Genomic DNA, 20454 nt, shown 5'->3' with positions numbered 1-20454 from the left:
CTTAAACAGAGACTCAAAAATATTTGAACATCAGGGAAGCTTAAGAGATGTCCTAGAGATTCTCTCAGGGAAAGACAACTTCAGAGCACATTTATGCTAAATTGCACAAAATATCCAGCTTTATAGCTTCATTCAAAGCCTTTTCATCCACAGGAGGGTGTAACTTGTGAGGGAGATCCATAGATTTCAGAAGCACTATGATTTCCAAGTGATATCTCAATGCCTATTCTTCAGTATATCCAGTACTCTAACTGAGAAACACTTTATTATTATTATTTTTTTAAGGAAAGACTATAGTTTTGGAAGTAGAAGAGTGACAGTACGATCGCCATGATTGGACAGTTCTTCTACACAAAGAAATATGTGTTGACTCTAGAGAGTTCTTTATGAAAGAATGAACTGAAATGCAGGAAGGCCAGTGAGTGCAAAATAAACTTCATAGCATTTTAAATATCATAAAGGCAGAAAAAATATGACCCTTTTTAGGAAGGAAGAAAGCAAGAGGTAACTTAGATGAATCTGAACATTCTAAGAAATCCTAAGGTGAGAAGAAGGAAAAAAAAAAATCAGAGATTTCTTCAAGGACTATGCTCAGGTATTAAGGAACAAATAATTCTGAAGGGGTGGGGAGGGGGGGGTCTAATGTCCAGACACCAGCTCAGTAGGGCTTTGAGAGAGCTCTGAACAAGACAAGAGATACAATAATTGTCATTTGAGAGACAATTCTCTAAAAAAGCCTTGAAGAGAAGAGATATTGACAGGAGATACAGACAGAAATCCTGCCATCAGCAATCACTCCAAAGCAGGGATATTTCCTCATCAAAATATTCAGAATAGTGCCATAAGCTATGTAAGGGAACAGTCTGACAGGCAGCACAGAGCCAAGATTAATGATGAGTCTCTAACCATCTAATTGCAGCTGAATATCTGAGTGCAGCAAATCACACCAAATATAGTGAATATAATCAAATGCACTTCCCGTGCAGGGAAAATATCTCTCTGGTGTTCCTGTACATGCCTGGTTCCCAGATGAATCAATCAAATTCCTGTTTCAAGCTTTTAAGACCCAGTCAGAAATGCTGTCTGTGTGAGGGCAGTTATTCACAGGAGAGCAAAGCCCATTTTCCTGGGGTTGGTGGGCTCCTGCTGACCCATGGCTGCAGTGTCATGCAGGATCAGAAGCCCCAGTGTGGCTTTTTTCAGTGTAAGATCTGTTCTGTTTTCTCCAGCAATCTGATCACCACCATGAATTGCCCTCTCCCTCTGTGCCACAAAACACAAGATATGCTCCTGGAAATTACCCACAAATAACCTGGAAATAACTTTATAAATGCTGCCCTTTATTTGGGAGGAGTGGGTGGCAGCACTGATCTCGTTCTGGGGAGAGACAAAGATCTCACATGCTGACTGCTGATCCATACACACTGCAGCAAATTAAACTTGACATGCACTCCTATATATCCAGCCTGGGATCCAGAGCTCTTCAGGATATAATATAAAATAAATAATATAATATATAAACCTGAATATCTGGTAGCTTCCGTGGAGAAGGAGGATGGGATGAGACAGGACCTCTGCTGCCATCTTCTCCCAAAAAAAGGAAAGAAACTTTCCTATTGCACAATTAAAAGAGTATCAGAAGGGTTACAGGGATCTTTATCTCCAGGGTAGCCAACTGCCAAGAAACCATCATTTTATTGCCACAGTTTGCAACACAGTGGTGAATGCTAAATGATGCCTGTTCACATTCAGGTGCCAAGTGAGTGCTTTAGGTATATACCTGTCCTTTTCTAGGGAGCTAAGAAAAATAGATGTATTGGCAGTTACTTCTTTTTGTGCAAATATTCTCATTTGTATTTCCCTGACATTCAAAGCATTTTAGAGCCATTCAGTGGTTAGATTTATCCTAGAGATATTCTGTCTACACTGGGTACACTCCTAAGGTGCTTCAACATTGTCTTGAGCTCAGATCTTCAACAAAACTCACCATACCCTTCATGATCAAGGGAAAATTATATTCAGTTCTTAATGCACAGCTAAGGAGACTGTTGGCAATAATCTTTGCTTTGACCCATGTGCAGCTCCATGGTAGCTCTAATTTCTGAAGAACCATAGTCCCTCTCTTACACAAAGCAAGAAATATTGAATTATTATTAGTTCCTCCTTAATTCCCATTTGTCAATGTTATAGACCACCCTCAGAAAAATTATTGCAAGACAAATATACACAGATGCAGTGATTTTATTTGCTACTGCACTATTTTATGAGTGTGTACTGCAGAGCCTAACTTCAAGGCAAGAAGATTTATGATGTAATTACTTTAGTATATTGTTGTACAATTTGCAACTAATGGAAAAGAAATTTACTGGCTACACTTCAGCTGTCAGAAAGTCTGTCTGCAGAATAAGAGTGGAGAGAATATGTGCTTCTCCAGTGAGTGGAAATGTTATATGACAGGCATCACTTAACCTGATCCAACATTTTAAACCTGATCAGCTACCCATATCACAATAAGTAAATTTTCCTGCAAAGAAAATTAATTATTCTTCATAAGGAAACAGAAGCATGTGATATCAAGAAGCAAATAAAAAACTGCACAGCACACCTACTCCCAGGAGAATCAAGCCCAGTCAATCAACTTTCTAGCCAAGTGTAAAAATTAAGAATTCCGTGTCCTTTTTTAATTGCTTTAATTGGTAGTGTTTCCCAGTGGACTTTCATGTTTCACTTAGCCTATTTTCCCCCAGTTTGAAAAAAATGCATCTGATTAATAATCATGTAATTGGATTTCTAGTTCAATGTTTAATGTCTAACATCCTGTAATTAGGAAGAGCAAAAGCAGAGACTTGTCTTCACTTTTGACATAAGATCTTTTTGATAGAGAAGAAAATCATTCATATCAAATGTTTTGCAACTTACATTTCTCAGCAGCTTGCCAAATCTGTTCAACTGAGATGCCTGCTAGTAAACATTTAAACATCTCTTTCATTAGAAACGCAGAAATTGGAGGCATGAAATTGAATGGAGGAGAATGGAAGAGTTCAGATGCAGTTTTTACTGGCCCTATTACTCAACTTAATTTAGAAGGAACCCAAACTCAAGTCCCTTGGAAATAAAATCAAAGTTTCCTGTTGCAGCAGAGATGAAAAAGCTGATGCAATCTGATGGGTATCTAGGCCTAAAGTGAATTTATATCAAATTCTGCTGAAGTGATTTATATCAAATTCTGTTAAAGTGATTTATATCAAATTCTGCTAAAGTGAATTTATATCAAATAGCAGTGAATGTGAAGGTTTTTGTTTGATATTTATATTTGGGACAGTTACATGCTCTCTGAAGTAGAGAGGCAGCTGTGGCTCTCTGTTCCTTTCCCCATTTTCTACCCTTTGCTCACTACAACTACCATTGTTTGGAGAATTCTGATTAATAATTCTGGACTCCTGTTATAGAGATAGTAATATAACATGTCTGCATCATAAAACTTCCCCTTACACAATTAGAATAACAACTATTAAAAAAAATACACATTAAAATACAGAAATAGCTTTGCTCTGTATCGAAAATGCAATGAAACCAAGGAAAACCTGATATGAAAATAAATCAGGCTGCCATCCAGGATCATGCATAGTGGGCAGGTCTTCATATCCTCAACTCCAGCCTTTTTCATGGCAAATTCATTGTAATTATGAGGGTATTAAACAAAGCTTGAAATAAGGCAGGTTATGAAGCCTCATAACCATGTCCATATTAGAAGGAAACCATGCCAAAGTTTCCAGATCCAAATACTTTTAAAAAGCCTTTCAAGGCCCTTTAAACAGTGAGCTATCATCTTACCACAAGTTCAGCTAGTGGAAGCTGAAAACACCGAGGTGCTGCCATATTTTGAACCCAAGTGTAATGAAGATGATCTGCTCCTTGATAAAGTCCTCACCCTACACATCAGTTTTCAGTTAGCACTCTTCAAAAGGCAGTGAAGTGTTAACTTGACTTCTTATTTCCCAGTTCTTCACTGTCCAAGTTTGTGATGTCTTCCCACATATGAACTATCCAACAGCAGTCCTGTGACCGTGCCCTGAGCTGATGGACACACCTACACAGAAATACAGGCACTCCAAAAAGACTCATTGAGGAATTCAGCCAAGAATTCATAGGTGAAATAAATTAATACCTGGTAATAACCATAACAATAAAAATTATAATAATAACAATTTTTTTTTTTGTCTCTGGGCACATATTCTGTATTCCCTTAGAACATCCTGAAGGCACATTTAATTGAGATACACAGAGGTGACTGTACTTCTCCAACTTCTTTCCTCTTCCCAGTGTGATTTCAATTTCAAGGCATATTTCTGGAGCAGGATTATAGCTCATATAGAAAAAATCAGGGCAGTACAAAGGCAACTTACCCTGCAGTATGAGACGTGGATATTTAAGCATTGTTTAGTGTGCACCGCACATTGCAGGCACAGGGCAGCCTGTGACCTGAGACAGTCCAAAGCCCAAAGGACAGACTGTTTTCTCATGCTTGGTGCTTTTCCTCTGCTCCTCTGGGACTCCAGGGTGCCCAGAACATTGGCCTCCAAGGTCACATCTGCCAGTGTATCCCTCTCATCACTACTGTAACACAAACCAAAATAAGTAATTGATGCTCTTCTTTGACTGGTTCTTCCTTTTGCATAAAAAAACAATGATATTGATGTCTCTTCCAGAATAATGAAAAAACTCTCACTCAAATGTTTATGGAAAAAAAAAAGGAAATATTTTTATAGGAAAATGGAAGATATTCTGTAGAAAAGAAACTCTCATTATGTAAGTAAAAGGCAACCAAGAATTACAGGACCCTAGCAGAAATGGCCTGAAACAGAAAAGCCAAATAATTCTTAGCAATAATGGTCTTAACAATGGCTTAGGGAAAAGAATTTATGAACCAATTATAAGTCTCCATAGCTCTATAAACCTGAGATGAGCATTGACTAACATATCAAATTCCTGGTAGAGATTGGATTGTTAATGTGGACACCAAGATAGGGCCACACCATTCAGCACCCAGGCTGTGAGACTATTGTGTGCTGCTTTCCCCTGAGTTAGCTTCCACCTGTGTGCTTGGCTGGGTTTGGGAGAGGAACTGTTCCTTTTTCATGCTCCACTGAGCTGGAGACAAAGAAATTACAAATGAAGTTAGACTCTCCCAAAGGGTTACATTTTTAAAAACTGCAGATTGGCTGTGAGGCAGCTTTTTGTATGTGCAGCCTTCTCTGCTTCCTATGAATTGAAATATGGCTTTTAAAATAATGTGAGTTTGGGGGTGAGTAGATCTAATAATTTTGCCCTGATGAAATTATTTACATGACATTAGTCCATTCCTGAGCATTATACTAACTAACAAGCAGTGTGCAAAAATAGGGAATATCTATGTATGACATATTGACCTGAATGCCAAATACCTGAGATTTCTACATTAACAAGCTGATAGGTACTATTACAGCAATTATGTCAAATAAACCAAAGCTGACTTTGAAGGTCTGCCTACAAAAATGAGAGCCAAGAACATAATCATTGATGAGTCTGCAGCTGTGCTGAAGCTTATTCTGTATTAAACACCTCATATACTTTTTATTTTGGTATGGCTTGTAGGATATCTCCAAGACCAAAAAGTTCTGTTTCTCCCATGACTCAGACCACTCTGGCTGGTAGAAATGGGAAGGCAAGAGAGGGGGTAACTCTGTCCTTGGCTGTGGTCTTCATGCTGATGTAGCTTCCGAGCCAGACCTCAGGGGTACACCTTGATGTCTCCCCATTTGCCCACACATATAATTTAAAAGTTTTCACATCTACAAAGTGAAGAGGCCCACAAAAACTCTTCATATATGCTGCCTCCTGGATGAACCTGGGCTGTAAGACTCAGTTGGGGCATTTTCTGTCTCAGGAGAGCAAACAGCTGCCCTGACTTCTTATCACAAGGAGCCTGCCTGGGGAGCCAGTGCAGCCCTTGTACAAACTCCATGAGACTAACCCTGGGGAGATGAAGAGTTAATAAATCTCCAGAGCAGAATGGCTCTTTAATGCAGCTGTACCCACCAGATAATACTGTGCTCCAGGAGGAGCAGCTTTTTTCTGCCCCATATCTGATCCAAGCTGACTTACCAGAATTGGTCTGACTCACACTGCTCTCCTGCAGGAGCAAGGGATGAAGACAAAGCTTCCCTCAGAAGTGTGTTGGTGGGATTGGAGCCATTTCAAAGAAATTGGGCTGCCACAGACTGGCCATGTACTTTACCATCCTACATGCAGTTGATTTTCATTTCCCATAAATTATTCAATCCAGTAATCCCAGAGCAGCATACAGACTCTCTCCATGAAATTCAGGTTGTCCATTAGATTACTGTAGCTTTACAAACAAAATCTGTCAACTAAAAGTTATCACTTTAATCCCTTTCTTATTATTATTTTGCTTTCCAGATTGCAATACTGAAGGCTATGCTGTTGTCTTTCTGTTTTATCTGTCCAGAGTGAGTCTGAAGTTAGCAAATGTGATGCCCATTTACAAGAAGGGTTGGAAAAAGAATTCAGGGAACTACAGACCTGCCAGTCTGACCTCAGTCCAGGGAAGGCAATGGAACATATTATCTTGTCTATTTAGACTGGATATTCAGAAAACTTCTTCACCAAAGTGTTGTCAGGCATTAGAACAGGCTGCCCAAGGAAGTGGTGGAATCATCATCCCTGGAGATGATGCCTTTAGTTTTAGTTATTACATTTTTCAGATTCTGTACTGTTTTAGTGTGTAGTTCTGAGCTTCATATAAAGTGTTTGTAAGCTCTCTTCACAGTGTAGGTAGACAAAACAATTCCTTTTCCAGCTGGGACCAAGGATAACCTTGATACAAATTTCAGTCCCAAGAGCATAAACAACAGTGAATTGAGGAGAGAAAAAACAAGGAGAATGGGACTTCATAACCTAAGCTATAACTGGGCATTTAACTGCAATATGCAAATGGACCAAAACTTATAAAAGCGAGAGACTCTGGGACCGATCATGCATTTTGACCCTTTATTCTTTAACTCTGTCTGACCTCTGTTCTAGGTCAGCCTTCTCATGGCATCAGAAGTATTTACATGTAGATGTGGCACTTAAGGACGTGTTTTAGTCCTTTCCTTCTGTATACCAGGCTCTAGATTCACTTTGTGCTCTTCTGCTGTTGTCCAAGTGACACGAAGGCTACCTTGTTTTCTACATTAGCTGTACCCAGGAGAATCTGATACACAGAAATGTAATTTAAATTCAGGCAAGAGGAATTCTTAACTGATATTAATCCCTCCTCTTTTGTATGTACATTGCTTCAATTGCAAGTCTGGTCATTGCACAGTGTTACCAGGATCCCTGCAGATTTTCTTTACACACTTAATTGACAGAGACCAGATTGTAACAGAAGAAACAGCAGTATGCCATTTGTCACTCCACTAAGGACTTTGGGAAAGTAACAGATGTGAACTATATTCCCCAATATTTCAGCAAGACTGCACAATCTGTAACTTCCTGCTCTGTTTCCAACTCACTCCCTCTCATAAATCTATCAACATCCACAAGGAGCTTTGTGATACTTTATATAATAGGGGATACCATACAAAGGGCTCAGTTGCATGTAGCTAGTTTATATTTCCAATTATTTTTCTTTTTTTGTTGTTGTTTTTTTTTTTTTTTTAACACTGGCCTTCCCTTCCTTTTTACCACTGCTAAAATTGGTCAATATTAACACCACCGATGGTCAATGATCTGAATTGGTAATCTCATTCACATACACACAACATCCTCAAATCATTCGAGTCCCTCAAAACCCAAGCAGAAATTACATTTCCTAATGGCATGAAGTCTATGATTTGTTTCTGACAAGGTAAAAAATGCCCAGCTGTTGCACATCACTTCTCCCCACATCTCACCAAACCACTCCTTCACATAGCTTGAGAAATCTGTCCAGGTCAAAAGTAACATAAATATGGAAGAGAAGCATTAAATTGATTTTCCGTGACAATTTAGGTGAAGGTCTGCTGTGGTATGTTTGCAGGGCACATTGTGTAGCAGAGCCATGACCTATTTTAATACCAGATATATTGTGATCAAAAAGACAGGTAGCAAGATACAAATTGTTTCTTGGATTCCTTAAGTTTTCCAGTCGATAACTTAATACTACAGGAAACCCCTTTTCCTTCTGTTGGTTCTGTTGGCAAATGGCATGATACAAATTCACAAGAAAATAGGAAAGAGAATTTGCCCAATGCCTCTTTGCTCCAATCTTGTTCAGATGCTATGGTTCTCTCTGATTTCTTCTTTACCTTCATATAATACATCCCAACTGATATTAAATTGCAGCTTCTTCAAGACAAAAAGCAAAACCTGTGGCTTTATTTCTGTACTAGCTACTTAGTATACTGCTTTCCTATTCAAGACAGCTCCAAGGAAAGATCCTCCTTCACCTTGCCCTGCCATTAGTCCTCAATCAAAGCCCTGTCTGCATTGAGTGACCAGCACTGAATGCCTCAGAAAAGGTTACAAAACTTCCATAACTGGGTAATAATTCACCTTAGGGAAGTTTGTTCCTAGTGACAGGATGCTAGTGGGCAGCTTAAGCACTCATACACAGAGCTAATGGAATTAGAGGCTATATGCATTATTTGGGAGGCAGGAGGCAATACAGTGAAGGAGGAAACAATGAGATGATTGAAAAGGATTTTGGACCACAGACACATTTTCTTGTTTTTAAGCATTCTGTTCCTTATAATAATTCATGCCAGGGTGATCAGAGTCCTCAGAATTTTTGTAGCCAGAGAAGAGTTGTAATATGTACAATCCGAGCACCACAGACCAAGGACATAATTTAGGTACTTATGTCCCCACAACAGGTCTTGTTTTCCCCTTCCTGAAGCTGCATATGCTGCCATCACGTGAGCTGACAGCCAAACTGGTTTGGAGAAATAGTCCATCTAACACAATAAGCTGCCACCAGCAGCCTTGAATTTCCCCAGCACACCTTCACAGCCTCTGGTAGTTTTGTCCTGAATGCACATACACTTCCAGACCAAACACCTTACAGCAACGAGTCCAACAGCAAAACTCCCCTGTGCTTCAGGTGATAATAGGCAACTAGGCTAAGGCTTTCAAGGGAAATTTGAAAGGCTCAAATTACACACAAACAATAAAATGAGTAATACGCACTTACACCTCTTAATAGGACTGCCAGTGGCCAATTTGTTGCACTTTAGACCTGATGTTTCACAGGCAGTTGAATAAAAGTGTACTTCCCTGGAGTGTAATAACAGCAAAAGAAGACTGGCCAGGGATGAATCCTTTTCACCTGAGTCACTCAGTAACATGCAACTACTCTGGAAACATAACAGTAGATGTTGCTTCATCAGTTCCTTCCAAGCTTATCTGCTGCAGAAAAGGTTAAGAATATTTACCATGTGTTGCCTTTCATGATATGTTTATTTTATTAGTGCATGTCCTTGAACTAACGCTGCATTTCATGTACCTGCCAGATAAGTGACTGAAGGGACTCAGCTTCTGGGACTGAGATCTCAGGGTGGGGAGGACGGGAGGGAGATGGGTGCATTTCAGCACAGATAAGGAGTTCCAATTCTCATGCTCAGGCAAATGGCAGGGACAGAAGTGTCTCACCTTGTAAAGGACAGATTTGCAAATATTTTACTCTTCAAAACTGATCTTGGAGTACCAGAAATCAGGTCCCATTTCAAAATCCCCCTGTTTTTCCCCTAATAATGCTGCCATCTACTTTAGCCTGTAAAGTTGTCTCTCTTAGATGAGGTATTTTGGGATAAAAAGAAATCCTGAGCAATCTCCCAAAAGCTTATCCATAGCCTAAGACAGACTGTTGGGTAAACCTGAGGAATTCCTTTCTGTGAACTGTCACTGATGGTATTAATCCCAGGCTGGTGGATCAGCCGTGATGGCTGAACTGTGCCATGGTCACTTCCCAGTGTAGACTGGTTTGCAGTCTGCACACACCACCTTGCATGGATTCATTGCTTCCAGAGGAACCTTGGACTGAGCTGGGCTCAGGCATGTGCCTAGCCAAGCTTAGAGACAAAAACTACTCTAGCACAGTGAAGGCTTAATGAAGTTCTCAGCTGCCAAGTTGAAGACTTAAAAAAGAGAATCAGAGACATTGAAAATAATGTACTTGGCACTGACCTCTGTGTCCTGTGGTCCCACTTTGACCCCCAAGGCACTGCTGCAAAAGGAACTCAGTATCCTCCACCAGCTGATGGGTCTTCAGGTTCAATCTGGCAGGCAAGGACCAGGTGGGTCCAGCCCCACACCAAGGGGCTCCCTGCAAGTCAGCTTTGTCCTCTTGCTGAAGACAGACTGCTTCTCTTTCACTCTTGACTTCTGCACCTTTCTTCCCTCAGGAATGCAGCTTCAGCAGCCCCAAACAGCAATGATCACTGCAGCTCCTCCAGTATTTTTTTCCCTTTTTTGTGTGTGTGTTGTATATGGAAGCATAGCAAGGGAAACCTTCTCCTCACAGGTGTCTCTTATCTCAAATTGCTGCTTTTTTCCAGAACTAGCAAATGCCTTTTAAGTAGCAGGGTTTTTTTTCAGATATATATTTTAGAGGCCACTACAACACTTTCTGGTTTTAAATTTCCTTTGCACATGCCCAGAGTCAACCACCAGACTGATTTTCTCCTTCCTATCCCTCCAGTTGCCCACAGCTACTGGCCTCACACAGATTCACCCCACTTTACTCTGAGGGCTTAGTTTCACAACTCTCCAGAAAAAATTAAAACAGAGATTGAACAGATCAGCTGGGAATTTCAGGACTTCTGGTTTTGCAGCAATTCACTTCTGTTAGAAGGTGGAGACAGAGACCACTAGTTCATCTCCTGTCCATCACTAAATGTCTCAATAGGAAAACAACGTTCCCTAAGAAGTGCTATGGAATCTATGGAATGTGTTCTCAGCTCATCTGAATGCAGATGCTGAGGTTTGATGCTTATTATAAACTGAGCACAGTTAGCACACAGGCATCAGGTCTGTGATCCTGCAGCATCAACAACCCCACAGCTTCTCTCTGGTGTTCCTCTCTTTTTTTTTTCTTCTGCCCCCACATCATTTTCTTTTCCTTACACTTTCTCAAGCCTTAAAAGTTCTCCTGCCTTTAGTATTTCTGTCTGTTTTGGTTTTCTTTACCAGGGATTTGCCCTCCTTCTCTCAGTTCTCTTGGTGACTCTCCATTATCCTTGTGTGAACCAAAAAATTCCTGATGGCTGCATTTCCCATCTTGTGCTTTGCCATCGTTGTCATTTTGTTGGTGTGCACGGACAGCGTGAGGAGGCCAGGCAGGCTGTGACACGGCTGGAATCCCACAAGAACTGCAGGTGGAGCCAAACACTCCATCCATCCTTGGAGCAGCCCAGCTCGGTGACAACGACCAAGCTCGGAGCCCGGAGCTCCGTGCCTTGACACGCACATTCACCACCAGATTTGCTGGGGCTGTTGCTCTGTGCTGTCTTTTTACTTTTATAGCAGGCAGCTGTGCTCCATGAAGAGGCTGGGCAGGATTTAATCAATAAATGTTAGAAAACTGACCATTTTCCCCTTCCTCGCTCTCCAGGCTCTCAGCACAGCTTTCCTCCTACATGCACACGGGCTGGTTTTCAGTCTCTCTCCTGCCCTAAGACCTGCACCAGCTGGTGCTGTTGCTGTGACAGAGTCAGATGCTCCCCCACATTGACCAGAAATTATAACTGACAATGATCCTGGACAAGAAAGACACATTGGTGATATATATTGATGATTCTGAATAAGGATAAGTACTGAATCCTACAAACTCCATCCATAATCCATTACCTCCGAAGCATCTCTCTCTCTATGACTCAGCATCTGGTAGTTAGCTGAATCCAAACTTTTATATTATTGAATTAAAGCCATCTTCAGAATGATTTCTTCATGTTCCTAGAACTGTACAAAACCACAGGAGCAGTCAAGTAAAATATGCAATAATTCATAGTTATCAGAGCAACAAGGCAAAATATGTGATTCCTCCTTTTTTTTTTTAATTAAGAAAATTATTAATATAGCATCAGATGTTTGGAAAGAACTCCATCTTATGATTCGTTAATCAGAACAATATACTCTAGACTACAGAAAGAGAGAACTCTCAGGGCTGAAAGGCTCTGCCAGTTACTTCCTACAAGAAGATGTTAAGATTCCATATGCATTTGTTAGCCTGAAATTTGATGCTGCTTATCCATAAGCATTTCCAACCTGAAAGCACTTAAACATATGGTTAATTTTAGCAAGTAAGGAGTGACAAAAAATTCAACTGAGCGCTTATGACCTGGAACACAAACTAGATGAGTTGCTGAAAACTCTCAGAATAATATAGTGGCCAACACATCTCAGAGATTCAGTTGGGAAGTTTTATATAGATTAGGGTTTTTTCTCATCCTCTAATATTACACTAATATTTCGTCTTTAGCATATGCATGTGACATCCCCAAGCACTACAGTGTCTCTCTTGAGGAATGGCTGCATTTCATCTGTCTCTGCAAAGCTTATCAATTTTGGTGTTACTCTGGGGCTAATGGTAATGCTGTTCCATACTGGTGTGATCTTGTAAATAATCCATTATAAATTATTCTTTGTCTGCATACAGGTGAGCAAATGTCTCACACCTTGCAGATGTTAGCTGAGGTGAAAAATCACCAGCTGGCTGCTGGTTTTAGCAGAACAATCAGCACAAAGTACCAAAAGGTGGCTATGTCTCCACCCTACCGTGTGGCATGATCAGCTCGAGGCTGATGCATTTTTTAGGTATGTCCTTTGTTTAGCAAAATGAGACAGCTGAGGACAGGATGTAGTCCTAGAGGCACGATGAGCAGATCATGTCTATTTTGTTCATCCATTTTTCCAGCTTCTGAGAGATCCACTGGAACACAGTATCACCAGAAAGATACGTGTTTTATAAATAAGCAATGACAGGCAGAAAGCAATTGAATTAGATCCCCAAAGCTTTACTAAGACAGATGACCCTTGAAAGCACAGCTAGGATATTAAACATAGAGAAAGTATAATTCTTAATTTCTAGGCATCTGTGAGAATAATTACCATTCTTTTGGGAGCATTGTAGTGACTGTAGCTGGTAGATGTCTAAATGAGACAATATTTCCTTTTGATATTGCATCATTAAGATAACTGATTCCTATACCAAGACAAATGTTTCATATAACTCTTTCATCCCTTTTCTTAATGTGTGCAATTGTGAAAGAGGAGCACAGTGGGGATTTAGTAGCTGTATCTCTTTATGAGTCTGAACTGTGACATGGAAGACTTGGTGAGTTTATTGATTTTAATTTCTTATATTTGGGATTTATTGTCTCAGCTTTTACTTAACAGTTGAGAATACTCACAATGTTGATATGGAAAGCTGGCTACCCAAGGGCAAATTTCAGATCCTCATTTCTCCACCTGTGTACTTATTTTTCTGCTCCTGGATGGATACCAGCTGCCAGGCTTTGATCAAGAGTGGCTGACAGGTACACTCTGTGAGAGAGCATTCCTCTCTCTCAGCCTCCATAACCAGAGCTGAGAGGAGCGAGGGACCTTAAGTGAATTTCCATGAGTATCAGAGGGAAAGATCAAACATTCCCTTTGAAGATACTTTGTTATTGAAATCTAGATTATGACCTCAGATTTGGCTTGAAAACCCTTGACTACAAGGCACACAGTACTTCTAGAGGGTAAAAGGGTCTGAAAGGCAGGGGTTGATAACTGTAGGTGCCAAAATATTTATTTTTCCCATAAAGACAGCCAGAATGGTCCTGGAAGCAAAGGCAGAGAAAACCTGCTGAGAAATCCCCTTTCCAGATTATGTAAGAACAACCATCCTGCTTTGCAGTAGTGAGGAAAAGTTTAGAGTTTTGGTTTAAATCAGACTCAGCAATTCGATGGCCATTTCAGTGCAGGAAGGAGTGTTGAATTAGGTTGACTTCCTTAGTGGACCATTTAAAGACCAAGGTAATAAGGAGCTTTATGACTGAGAAATCATGTGACAACATAGGAAAAGGAAAGAGATATGAAACAATAGATGGAGCATGTCTGTCATCATCAGAAAAGGTGTTTCTTCCTGTGGATCACTAAACTTTGGTCCCAGAAGGAGCAATGCTTATCAGTGATTTGTTGTTTCCCTTGCTCACTTAACTGTTCTTTTAGCTGTGGCACCATTTTTATCTTTTTCAAGTTCCTTGATATCTATGAGGAAAGTATTTGTGCCCTATCATGTCTCTGCATTCCAGCACTCAGAGCCATAGCCTGGATGTTCCTTCAACCTTAGGTATTGCTGCCAGAGACAATTAATGGCCATAGGTTGCCTGGGATAATGAACTCTAATGACTTCTCACTTCAGACCATCTTGGTTCAGTAACACAGGGATTGATTCAAGATTTTCTTTAAAAGGTATTTTACTGACATGATTCCTCAGCTTCTTTGGTCACTCCACCCTCCCTTCCTTTCCCTTCTCTCTGCCAGTACTGCCAATCCTGGCAGACCATTACTGCCTCCTCCATCTTCTATTTTGGGATGAGATCACCACCAACCAGCCACAGGGCAGGGCTCTGCCCAAAGCCTTTTCCAGTTCTCCCACGTGCAAAGAGCCAGCACACATTCATGCCCATTATGGTGCTACAGTGGACTCATTCATGGACTCACTTCTTCCTGCTGTGAGATTGCCTTGTCCCAGTGCTGTTTTCCTTGGCACAATCCATGAGACGAGGAGGAATTTTTACGTCGAAGTTGCTCCATCTCTGGGAAATATTTCCCCGTGCACACATCCTAGCAAGAGATCTACTGCATCCGTAATTGCACCCAGCACTTGGAATGTGGTGACGTCTCCACATTTCCTGACCAAACATAGTCTTTGCCCTTGCCCAAGGGTGGAATGGGCTCTACCAGCATTACCCTGTGGTCCTTTATCTCCTGCTTTCGTCATGCTCATTTTTATGTCCTTGGAGGAAAGTTGTGTTTTCTGCTGCTACAATGCCCTGCTGCCTGGCAAAGGAAATCTGCTGCATTTGTGGTATATCTGCTCTTCTCCTTTCAGCTTTTTAGGCAACAGCAAGTCAGTGATCTTTGTGGTTCTCTCCCTCTCAATGCTTCTGGTCTCATGAAAGACTTCTAAAATTCATGAATGCTCATTGCAAGCTGACCCATAAGAGGCTCAGTGCTCCAGCTTTCCTTTCTTCCAGGACAATTTAAATAAAGATAAGCTGCTGTTTTATCTGATGTGAGGATAGTGCACAGGGGTGCAGTTCTACCACACAGTACTCAAGCCTGGATGCCACACCAGCTGAGACCAGTGTCACAGTAAGTCTATTGTCAGAGGTGCCAGAATGCACTCTTTGTACAGTAGCTCCAGATTTATCCTGGTATTAGCAAGTCCTGAAAACAACCACAGCAGGTTTCAATCAACCAAAGCACAAACAGTTCTCACCAAAGGTGGGAGGGGAAATGATAAGGGTGACTTCATCCCTTCATGTTTAATGCAGACTATGACAGATGGAGGAACCATGGAGCATACTAATAAATGGGATAGGAAGGAGAGCCTCCAGGGTGGGAACACCTGACTGCTGAGTTATCCTTCATCCCAGCTACCTCTTGGGTGTTTGAACAGGAGTTACTTCATCTGCAGTCACAAGCAGACACCGTTCCTCCCACAAACTGGTTGTGCAGTGACTCCTGTCCAGCTCAGTGCTTCTCACACACGGCGCCTTCCCTTGTGTAAAACTACTTCAGGTGTCCCCACACTTAAAAGTGAGATTCCTATTACCAGCATCAGACTGGAACATGTTCACTGCCAATGGCTCTCTTACACTTCCATGCTCACAGCAACCCTGATTAACACAGGTGCAAACTGTCCTTTTAGCACTGCGAGTAGTAAAATCAGAATTAAGAAACGAGAGCTTTCACAATTTTTTCCCTACTCCACAAATAAAATCTATGGCTATAAAATATGAATACATCTATAGAGGATGTTTGGTAAAATATTAATAAATCTATGGAATTATGGATTTATTTATTTTTTTTGTTTCTTCTGGAAAGTATACCTCAGCTTCAATTTTGGATGAACATATTCATTGCACCTACCAGATTAAGATTTGTCTCTGTTGATCTTCTAAAGGGGTAAATGAGCCCTTTAGCAGCCCCATGGCAGCCTGGCTAAACTGCTAATTGTGCTAAATTAATTATGGTTAGTTTGATAAATCTCCCCTACATTGTGCAATATAGATATAACTCAAGACAATGGAGCAGCAGTACCCTTTGATAACTGCACTTGAATCAGATTGTAGGTGAGTTCATGAGCTGCAGTACAGGAGAAGCTGTTTGCTCCAGGCATCTCTGCAGAGAGATGGAGGTTGAATGAGAATAGAGGCAAATCATTCTGAAGGAGCTTTTAGAGGGGCTTCAGACAGAAGGAAGAAAAAGATTTGGTAGAAGAGCAGATGTATAGGTGAGGGCTGAAAAAAGAAAAAGCAACCACTGTCAGGAACATTTCTGCAGCCCAGCAGTCAGCTCTAACCCCAATCTCTTTTTCCATGCTCTCAGGACACTCCTAAAAAAGCAGCAGGAGCTGTGCACAGACAGAGATGGTTCCTTGCCTGGTCCTGCTTGAGCACACCACGGCCTGATCCCTGCACAGGGACTAAGCCCTGCAACAAGGCTGGGGCAGCCCAGAGGTTGGACAGAGGAAATGTCCTACAGGGAAGGCTTTTCCCTGCATCACTAGATCAGACCAGCACTCATGCAGGAGGCATAATTAAAACACAGTGCATTGACAGATAGCTGCTTAATGAAAAAATTAACGAACCAGCTCTGGAAGATACAAATCTAAGGAAAAACAAACAACACACTGGTGCCCAGTCTGACAGGCTATCACAAAAAACTGTTTTCATTATTTAAACACTGTTTTGTCCTTTCTAACACTTACTGTGATGTGCATTTTTTCAATTTTTCATGCAGTCTACACCCTTGAAGCCCTGCTCCATGTGGCTCTGGGGAGAAAATGTTCAGTCCAGGCTCTACCTGCAGTGACAAAAAATGTATTTCCAGGCAGAGGTGGGCAAAAGGCACACGTTCCACTTTTCAGCTTACTTACCTACATCAAAAGAAAATCTAAAAGAGAATGATGTGGGAGATGAGAATTAGCACCATCTCACTGGGGAAGGAAATTTCTAGCTGGCCTATGCAAAAAAAGCCAGGAGTAACTTCAGTTCATTAACTCAGTATAAACCATCTACCTCTTTTCTGTTGTACTATTTTTTTCTGCCAGATTAGTGAGCTGAATCAGCATAGAGAGGGTCCTACAGGTGCTAGGGCTTGGATAAATGGCAGGATCTTAAATGTTGGACTGGAAGCTTAGTGAGCAGTAGGCATTAAGGAGATCTTACCCTGTCTGGGGGTACTGTTAGTCTGTAAAATTGGTGAGACAGGGATTGCACTTCAGCACTTCTGTGCACTTTTTGATCTGTACTTACATCTGTGGGAGACAGAATTTATAATACAACCAGAATAAAGTACAAGCTGTGATGAACACACACCACCACCTCTACACAGGAGTATAATATAATCTCTACAATATACTTGGTAGATGGATGTAAAAAGTGGTGGTCAAGTTTATATACAGGAGCTGCTGTTCCTGCAGGATCAGTGACACTTGTGAATTGTGCATAGATCCTCCCAGAAGTAGGTTTAACATCTGATGGGTTGGCTCCAGTTGAAGTACAAGCCATTTTCTGCTCCTTTGGTTGTGGCCAAGTGGACTGGACAGAGATCTCCTCCAGCCTTCACAGAGGACACCTGGCCTCCCTGGACCATCTTAGCAGGACTGTGCTAATCCTGACCTCCTGCCTGCCAAGGGGAATGGCAGAATCCCCTGCAAACACCCTCTCCTACTTACTGTACCTATTGTCAGTGGCAGAGAAGTGTCTCAAAGGTGCACAAACAGAACAGGCTTTCAGGTTTCTCCAACACCAGTTTAACACTCTCACACTGCCCTCCAGACTGGCCTGGGGTAGGGGCCACAGCCACACATCCACTTGCAGCATGAAAGCAAACAGTCTCCTTGGTGCCACTCAGCCCAGGAATGAGTCACAGCCATGGCCATGGCTTTCCCCTGTTTCAGAGAGTCCCAGCATACACATTTGTCACTTGCTGACCATACACTCGGAAATTCTATTTTTTTCTGTTTTTTTTTCTTTTTTCTTTTTTTTTTTTTTCCAGATAGTGAAGCTTATGGTGTAAGCTTCACTATATGGTGTATAGCTTATTAGCTAACATCTTCCTGGTGCTGTGGGAATTACTATATCCAATGCTTTTAGAGCAGGTATTTGTACTGCTTTTACCTGCCACTCTCCATATCGATCAATTGCTGCTTTCAGGAATTTATTTCTACCATATTACAAAGATCACCTTACTTCAAATCCACTCTGTCTCCTGGTTACGTGTTAGCAGGAGAAGTATGGCTTGTGTTGCATTTTCTTAGACTATTATTCTGTATTAAAAGAAGATTAATTATAATGACTTCGCTTAAAATGTCATGGTGCAGTGAGACGATTTTCAGTTCCCCTAATTTAAGGTACTTAAGGCTACTCCTCCTGTTATGTCCTGTGTTTGCATTATGTATATTTTTTTCTTCAGTAATTTTTCCTTCTGGTGAAGTCTGCTGAGTAACAGCCCTGGAGCCTGCAGGCTCACATCTGCAAGCAGCTCTCCCTCGCCAGTACTCTGAGTGTCCCCTGGGAAGGGTGACTGCCAAAGGAGCAGCCTCGAGGAGGAAAACTTTCCCCAGGACCATCCCCCACCCCTGCCAGGCTTGGGCAGAGACACATGGGCAACTCAGTATAGGGAGAGAAATTTAAAATGAACCCTCTGCCAGGTAAAACATTACAAACAACAAATAATAAACAGTCTGCTCTCAAATATAAGAGAGTGAAGAATGCTTGTTTATAATCTCGTCTGGTACAGAAACAATATAATATATAGTGTTATACTGCATGATATATAGGATGTTTCAATGGGGTTTCAGTGTCTGTAAACAAAACTTCAAAAGAACAACTGTTTTCCAGCACTTATTATGAGGTACATTCTTCCCTTACAAGGTCCCTACACCTAAATTCCAAATACTGGATCAAAAAGTGTGGTGACCTTAATTCAAACCTTCCACTTCTCAATGCATTCTCACACTGAAATTTGAAAGCTTCTGCTCATCGTTTTTTTACAAAATAATAAAAATTTGAAAGTCACCTAAACACAGTCATTATTGCTTGGCTGTTTGCTGTTTTAGAAAGAAATCTGGTCAGAAGGGAACACTTGAGCATTGCAGTCACACTAACAGGAGATATTTGTCCATGGTGAAGACCTCCCTAAAGACAGCAGCAATACATCATAGGTAAATTTAATCTATTGCATCACTAATTTGACACTCCCAGCAGCCTGCAGAGAGTTCCCAGGGACTTGGCACTGACCCAACTCATCTCCTGCCTTATCCATGGTAGCATGCCAATCAAAGATGAAGTGGGAAGGAAAACTTTGGAAAATGCCACCACATAAATGGAAAACAATGGAAAGTTCCTAGTTTCGGTTAATTTCAGAAATTGTCCAAGAATCTAGCATCAGCAAGCTTTCAACTTGATGATGAAGTGAAAAAACAAAGTAAAATGAAAAAAAAATTCTTAGCTGATGGGAAGATTATCTATTTATATATATATATATATATATATATATATATATATATATATAAATTCATGGAGATATAGTAAGTTACTGCCAATAAAGTGAGTGCTGTTAACTGCAGAGTATCCAGGATGTGTTATTTGTTTATATTAATGAAGAAAAAAAAATCCAGCAAATTGGGAGCATGGTGCAGAGAGAAACTTCCTGGGTCATAAAGTCCAGACTATGAGTATCCCAGGCACCACATAATTGGTTCCTTTTCATCTTAGTTATCTCTGGTCTCCTAGATTGATGCAGAGAGAATCTAAAACAGGAGATATTAGCAATCAGAAGGTAAAAAAATGACTGTATCATAAGCAAAGCCACACCAGCACTGAGAGCAGCCACAAACATAACAATATGTAAGGCTCAGACAGGTAAGGCAAAGACTAAAGTGAATGAAAAGTTTGATTGATTTTTGAAGAAATGTGCTGTGGTCTCAACACAGCTGTAGCACAGCAGTGGCAGAAGGGCTTCTGGGCAGGGCACCGAAGGAGGGACCAGGGATGGGGGCTGTTTGGTGCCTCACTCCCTTTGTGCTCTGGGGCTTCTTCCACTCCTACCTGATGGTGTGTGGACACTCTCCACTCATAGAGTTTCAGCCCATGGTGATGAAATGCTCAGCTTAATATAACCAGAGGTTGACAGGGATGGGAGCACAGCTGTATT

The 20454-nt window shown here is 41.1% G+C and overlaps 1 protein-coding gene across 2 annotated transcripts in view; it reads right to left on the bottom strand.

Moving 5' to 3' along the window:
• Positions 1-20454, bottom strand: part of ADRA2A (adrenoceptor alpha 2A) — a 50334-nt gene that overhangs the window by 9381 nt on the left and 20499 nt on the right. For both annotated transcript variants that reach the window (XM_085582793.1, XM_085582795.1), the window contains exon 4: positions 1-20454. This exon is cut by the window's left edge and continues 9381 nt beyond it. The gene's annotated coding sequence lies outside the window, so the exon portion shown is untranslated.

The sequence above is a fragment of the Lonchura striata genome, chromosome 6 (assembly GCF_050655825.1).
Source record: "Lonchura striata isolate lonStrDom1 chromosome 6, ASM5065582v1, whole genome shotgun sequence".
In the NCBI taxonomy this organism is placed as follows: Eukaryota; Metazoa; Chordata; class Aves; order Passeriformes; family Estrildidae; genus Lonchura; species Lonchura striata.
The sequence above is the reverse complement of the archived record's forward strand: the minus strand, read 5'-3'. Positions and strand labels throughout refer to the sequence as shown.